Source organism: Malania oleifera, chromosome 3, assembly GCF_029873635.1.
Source record: "Malania oleifera isolate guangnan ecotype guangnan chromosome 3, ASM2987363v1, whole genome shotgun sequence".
NCBI classification, from domain to species: Eukaryota; Viridiplantae; Streptophyta; class Magnoliopsida; order Santalales; family Ximeniaceae; genus Malania; species Malania oleifera.
The window spans coordinates 107,375,930-107,383,237 of record NC_080419.1 but is presented as its reverse complement, the minus strand read 5'-3'; positions in this window follow the sequence as shown (position 1 = coordinate 107,383,237).

Genomic DNA, 7,308 nt, shown 5'->3' with positions numbered 1-7,308 from the left:
TGAAGGATTCATCGACGAAGTGACGTGTTTCGTCGACGAATCTGGCAGTATAAATAATGGAAAATCGGGATATTTTGTCATTTTCAGTGCCCCTCACTCTCTCCTCTCTCTCTCTCTCTCCTACAACTCTCTCTCCTTCTCTCTTCGTTTCCAGGCCAGTTTTACGCCAGATCGACAAACTGAAGTCACCACGACGCTCCTGGGGAAGTTCTCTTCAAATCTACCAAAACGGATCGTTGGTGAAAGTAAGTTGGAAATCATCCCTGGGTTAAGGTAAGGCTTTTTAAGTCATATTTGGTCTTGCGATAGTTATAAAAAATGATGTACGCATGGAAATACTAAAGTTTATTATTGAGAATTTTCAATTTCAGAGTATTGGTCAGGAAATCCTACGGGAGTTAGACTAGATTGTTTTGGGGGCTTTCTCAGTAGCTAGGTAAGGGGATAAACTAAGTTAGTTCTTTTTTTGAGAAAATGTATGTATATATATATAACATTTGATTCCTGGAAAATAAATATATTTACATATGATATATGATTCATATTTGGGAAATATTGTTGAATATGATCGTATGTTGAATATGGAAAACTTGTTTAGTGTGGCATGAGTAGAAATGGCTATGAAATACTGTTTTTCTAGAAACGTGATTAGGATACGGATTTTATGATGGAAACTAACATATGGGCAGAGATTTTACATATATACGTTTTGCCGGCGTATGGGCCGTGCTATGTGTATGATTTGCCAGCACACAAGCTGGGCTATGATATGATTTGCCAACGTACGAGCCGTGCTATGGATGTGATTTGCTAGCGTATGAGCTATGTTATGTTTGCCGGTGTATGGGCCGAGCTATGATAAAATGTGTAATACCGGCGCACGGGCCGATGATTTTCATAATACACTTTTATACGCAAAATGATATGAATGATGTGAAAATAAATGATGTGAGATATCTATGTATCACAGTTTTAGTATATGTTATATGATATCAGAACTTGGTTGGCTTGGTCTAGGCTAGCACTTGCACGGTACCGTTGTTATGTGTCCATGGTCCTCGTGATCATGATATTTGTGTTAACGCCGCTGTACAGAGTAATGTGAGATTGGATGGTCGATGTGGTTATTAAGAAGTGTGTGTGATCGCCCCTGGTGTACGGATCAGGTCAGGCAGACCCATCGGGCTTACAGACTGTATGTTTAACTTGGCAGTGGTCGGCCAACCATTGTTAGGTCCTGCCTTCGGACCACACAACCCAGTCATGTGGGGGTAATACATGACAACAACCAGCTAACCGACCAGAGACGTTTTGTGCTATTATTTTTATTATGATATGAGATGAGATATGATAATGAAAATGCAGTATGTTCTGCCATGATTTGATATATATATATATATATATATTTTCCCAGATTTGATAAACAGTTACAAAATATTTTAAGTATGGTATATGTAAAACACGAAATGCTCATGTTGCCACACACTGGTATTAGTTTATTTCCCTTGCTGAGAGGTGTCTCACCCCTAAATTTTATAAACTTTTCAGGAGCCCAGATAGGAAAGCGGGAAAAGCCCCGTGGAGCTAGAGCTGTTGTCTACCCTTTTTTAAGGGTAAGTTTTAGTAGGGACAACTAGATTTTTGTGGGCAGTGTCCTTAGATTTTTGTTATTTTGGGATGTATATACTGAAATACAGTGGATGTAGTGACTCTGGTATTCATAATAATGAGATGGATGTTTTGCATTTATTATATTGTGATTATATGTTTCCTGCTGCTTAGGCTTCCGTGTTGTGTTCTGATGTATCCCTAGTACCCACTAGTTCAGGTAGATTATGATCTGCTAAGCTGGGATTTATGATATGGATTTTTTTTAAATATGGAAATTAAGCAGGTCGTCACATCAGTAGACTGAAGTATCGGGTTTAGTCTTTTGAAGTACTTTAAAGAAAATTTGAACTAGAAACAGGGTCAGTCGACTGGGTTGCCCACTTCAGTCGTCTGAGGGTGCACTGCCTCTTCTGTTTTTCAACAGGAAATTCTTCAGTAAACTGAACTTACTCTTCAGTCTTTTGAAGTGAAACTTCAGTCATCTGGGCAAACCAAATTTTGGTTTTTTTTTTAGTTTAGTTTTCAAAAACCTTTTTGCTCTCTTGCTTTGATTACTTATAAAACTTTTTCCAAGGTTTTAAATAAGGTCTCTAAGTCCATAATTAACCCCTATAAAGCTTTAACACATTTCCATGAGATATTTCAATATGAAGTACTTACCTCAAGACTTCTTAAGAATTTGACATTCTAAGCACTTAAGTTTTTATGTTTGTCTTTCTTTTACTCAATCTTGTCTTCAAATTTCAATATACTTTAAGCTTTTAGCAATTTTTTTTAATATTCATGCTCTCATGATCTTCAATTTTTATTATATCATCTTTGAATCAATGTCTTAATATTCTTTAAGCTTCATTTGATCATCTTTCTTTTAGCTTTCAATGATCCTTGTGAGTACTTGACCTTGTATTCACATACTTGAGTCTTGAAATATTATCACTTAACCAAATATACTAAGTTTCTCTGATTTGTTATCATCAAAACAAGATTTTAAGCCTTGTAAGACTAACAAAATTTTTTGCATAATAGACTTGAGGAAAAAAATTTCATGTTTCAACTTAAAGATTTTATTATTGATGGGGAAAAAACTATGCTTGTTTATTTAAAAAAATTATTATATAGGTTGAAGCAATCTCTTCGTAAGTGGTATAAAAGGTTTGACTCATTTATGTTCAACCACGGTTAATGAACAAGCATGATAGTTGTATATATTTCAAGAAACGTAAAGATGATTCTTTTATATCCTTGTTGTTGTATGTTGATGATACATTTATTGTTTCTAAAGATAAATTTGATATCAACATGATAAAAGCTCCACTTGTCAATAAATTTGAAATAAAAAATTCAAGAGCAATGAAAGTTTTATGTGTGCTATGATTTGTATTTGTTTGGGCATCTTACATGCGATTAGTATTATGAGCAAGCACATAACTAATTTAGGTAAAGAACATTAGTTAACGGTAAAGTTGATACTTTGATATCTAGAAGGTACTTTTGGTGTTTGTTTAGAATTTGGGAGACATAGGTTCAATGCTATTATTTATGTTGATTCATATTTTGTTGGAGATCTCAACAAGAGAAGATCCATTACTGGTTCTATGTTTACTCTCAGAGGATGTGGTGTAAGTTGGAAGGCAAACCTACAACATATTGTTGCTGTAGGAACTCGAACTCGAACCCGAAAAAGAAAAGAAAAATAAATAAAGAAAAGAGAAGTAGGGAAAAAGGAAAGAAAAAGAGGAAATTGATTTGGCAGGACCCCAAATCGTCGACGGTTTCACTGAGCTCAGGAAAAACCGTCAATGGCTACAAACAACCGAAGGCTTGGAACTGTCAAACCGTCGACGATTTCAGAAACTCTAAGAAAACCATCGATGAGTTTCCTCTAAGCAAGCTTACTTAAGTAGTAAGTAAGGTATATTTTTTTTATAACTTACAAATTCCTCTCTCTCTCTCTCTCTCTCTCTCTCTATCTCTCTCTCTCTCTGTCTACTCTCACTCTCTTATGACTCCCTCCCTCTCTCTCTCTCTCTCTCTCTCTCTCTCTCTCTCTCTCTCTCTCTCTCTCTCTCTCTCTTCTGTAGGCTCACCTGGAGCCTGTCCTCGCTCTCTGATCATCTCTTTCTTCTCTCTCAGCTTGCCGGCTCACTTTCGGCGGCCGGTTCGGAAGCTAGGGTTTCGATTTTTTCAAGGGTTTTAGGCAGATTTTTCCAGGAAATAGGTAAAGGGATTAAATTAGGTCAGGTTTTTATTGAATTTGAATCGATTAAACCGTTGTATGTGTGTGTGTGTGTGTGTGTGTGTTTTCATGGTTTTAAATGGTTATTCGAAATCCAACCGTTCAAAAACTAAGTTTATAAATATGGGAATACCCAACGATGGTTTTTGAATGATTCGAACGGTTGGAAGCTTACTTTTGATGTTATACACGTATGTTGGAAAGAATCAGAGGGTATGGGATGATTTTCTACATTTTCCTACGAAAAACTATATGTATGCACCTATATGTATAAGTATATTTGGAGTGGCTTGGGAAGTGGTAGGTTTTCCTGGGTGTTTATTAGACTATGATTTAATACTCAAATTGTGTGGCATGCGATTATTCAATTGGTTTTGTTTCATAATCAAATATAAGTGATTTTCTAGTATCGTACTCTAGAAATATGGTTTATATTGTTGGATAGAAATACTAGAATTGTTTGTGAAAAATACTGGAATTGTGATATAATGGTTGTTTGTCGGGTTGTGTTATGGTGGTTATATGTCGGGTTTTGATATGACAACTGATGCCGGGATTGTGAAATGACAGGTTTTATACAAAGTGAGAATATATTACAGTTTTTATTACTTAAATTGCATGATATGGTTTAAGAACCCTAAGAACCGGTTGTATTGTGAGCATAGTACTGTTGCTAGTGATTTGTTGGGCCAGGTGCAACCACACTATAGTGGAAGTGTAGGGGGTCTCTGCCAGTTGGCCTACGAAGTGTTGTAATACCCTCCTTGGAGTCCGGACTAGGAAGTGGTAAGGTAATCGGGCCTACAGTAGAGCTTGCAGATGCCTGCAGATGGCTACTTTGACTTTCTTTGGGTTGATCACCCAGGCTAAGTCTAGCCTACGGGCCACACAACTCGTCATGGGGGGTAAACATGTCATTTGTCTCAAGGGATGTCTTCTACGCATATATGTGAATTTATATAAATGGTGTTTTCTATTTATTAAGTTGGTTTATACTATGGGAACAAATGTGTATTTTCAATAGTACAGGTATAAGTACAATATACACATGCTACTTTTGATTAAGTGAAGAAATGGATGTTTTCTAATCCCACTGAAACTCATATTGGTCACACACTGATATTAACTTAATCCGCTACTAAGAGGTGTTTCATCCCAATGATCATTTTACTTTTCAAGAAATACCAGGGACCGAGCTTAGCCAGCCAAGAGGTGGGGTTTAGTTGTTTTAGTTGTAGTAAGTGGTTTGTATGGATTGAATAAAGTTTATTTTCATTTTGCTCGTTTGTATGGGTATTTGGAGACCTCAATGTATGATAGTATTTTAGAACTATGGTAATGTTTTGCGGATGTTTAAATTATTTTCACTGCTTTTATATGATGATTATGGTATTAGGAATACAGATTTTGCTAAAGAAGTACCTCGGGTCCCATGCGGCGGGTCGGGGCGTTACATTGTCCACTATTGAGACAAAATGCATGACAATAAGAAAGGTAGTAAAAGAATTTATTTAGTTAAGGGGTTTGATTGATGAGCTTATATTTTGTTGGACCAAGACTATAGTTCATTGTTACAATCAGAATGTTATTTATTTAACTACGGATTAAATGCTTCATGACAGAATAAAACATATAGATGTTTGGTACCATTTTGTTTGTGATATGATCACAAGGAAAAATTATTATCAAAAAAAGTTTATACTATTAATAATCTTGTAGATATGTTGACAAAGTCTTTAACATTGGTTAAGTTTAAGCATTGTTTGAACTTGAGGAATTTGTAGTTCATGAAATATATCCCTTGGGGCATAAGATGGAGAAGATGAAGAAAAGAAAATTACTATTCATATATGATTGGAGGGGGAAATTTGTTATAATGGGTTAGCCCTATGTGAATGATATAAATCTCTCCTTCAATATCTCATTCAAGAGAGGAGCTAGTATATTTTAAAAATATTCCCATAACTATCTATAAATATTTTAGAAAATATCCCTAATCAGTTATAATTTTCCTAAAACAATATAACTACCCATAAATATTTCAAAAAAATACCTCTAATCACGTATAACTTTCCTAAATTAATATTTTTTAAAATATATTTATTTATTATTTTTTGAAAAATTATTTGTTATAATCATCACTCAAAGTTGCAAAACACGTGCATCCTACTTTCTTGCAACTAGTGTATTTTCAGGTTGATTAGATGCTCATGTTAGTTGCATTTTTTATTCTATTTGATGTCGAACTAGTCACAAACTATACAACATATTTCTTCACATTAGCCATGACCTTCCCTCTCCAACTTTAACTAACCATATGCCTCAAAAAGGCAAATAAATATTTACGTAAACTCACACATAAAATGAGAGCTAAAAAAATGATAGCACACTAAGCCCCCATTTGGGAGCATATAAAAAAAGTACCTACGACACTTATCACTTAAAATAAGTACTTCTGCAAAATAGTGAAGTTTGACTTATATTACAATAAACATATTTTACAAAAAGTGCTTTTTTAGAATCAATTTTTTTTATAACTATTTTAATGAATTTTGAAAAACAATCCAAAATAACTTTTTCGTCACTTATAGGCAACACTATTCATAGGTGAGGTCAATTTTGGAAATATAAGAAAATTTAGACGTTATTTTATAATTAAAAAAATATATTAGAAGGTAATCATATATTATTTTAGTATGCAATATAATATATTAATTATTAATGAAACATAATTTAATTATGAAATGAAGAAGAAGAATCATCTATTAATTTAAATTAACATTAAAAATTAAAATATCTAATTTGATTAATAACAATATTTTAACATAAATTAGTTTAATAATCATATATTATAAGTACAAATGAAGAACAAGATTATTGCTAATAAAAATAATAATATATTATTTTTACTTAAAAATATTTAAATATTAATTAAAAATAATAATTAACATGATTATTAGTTAAATTATTAATTAAAAATTAATCATATATTATTTTATTGTGCATTATAAGTATTAATTATTAATAAAATATAATCAACTTCTAGAATGAATAAAAAATCACCTATAAATTTAAATTAACAATAAGGAAACTAAAAATTTTAATAGTTATCAATACTATTTGTATCATAAATTAATGAGACAACCATATGTTATACGTATACATTAATAATAAGATTATTGTTAATTAATAAATAATATTATAATATTTTAGTTAATATTTTTATAATTAAAATTTTAAATGATACTTATATTAATTTTTTAATTAAAATTTAAATATTTTATATTAGCTAAAATAATATAATAATATTATTAGTTATTATAATTTTAATTTATAATTAAAATATATTTTTAAAAGTGATTTTAAAGTAAATATCGCTTATTTTACAGGTAACCAAACACCATTTATAATTTTTATCACTTTTTCAATTAAGTACATTACCACTGAAAATTCTTCTACGG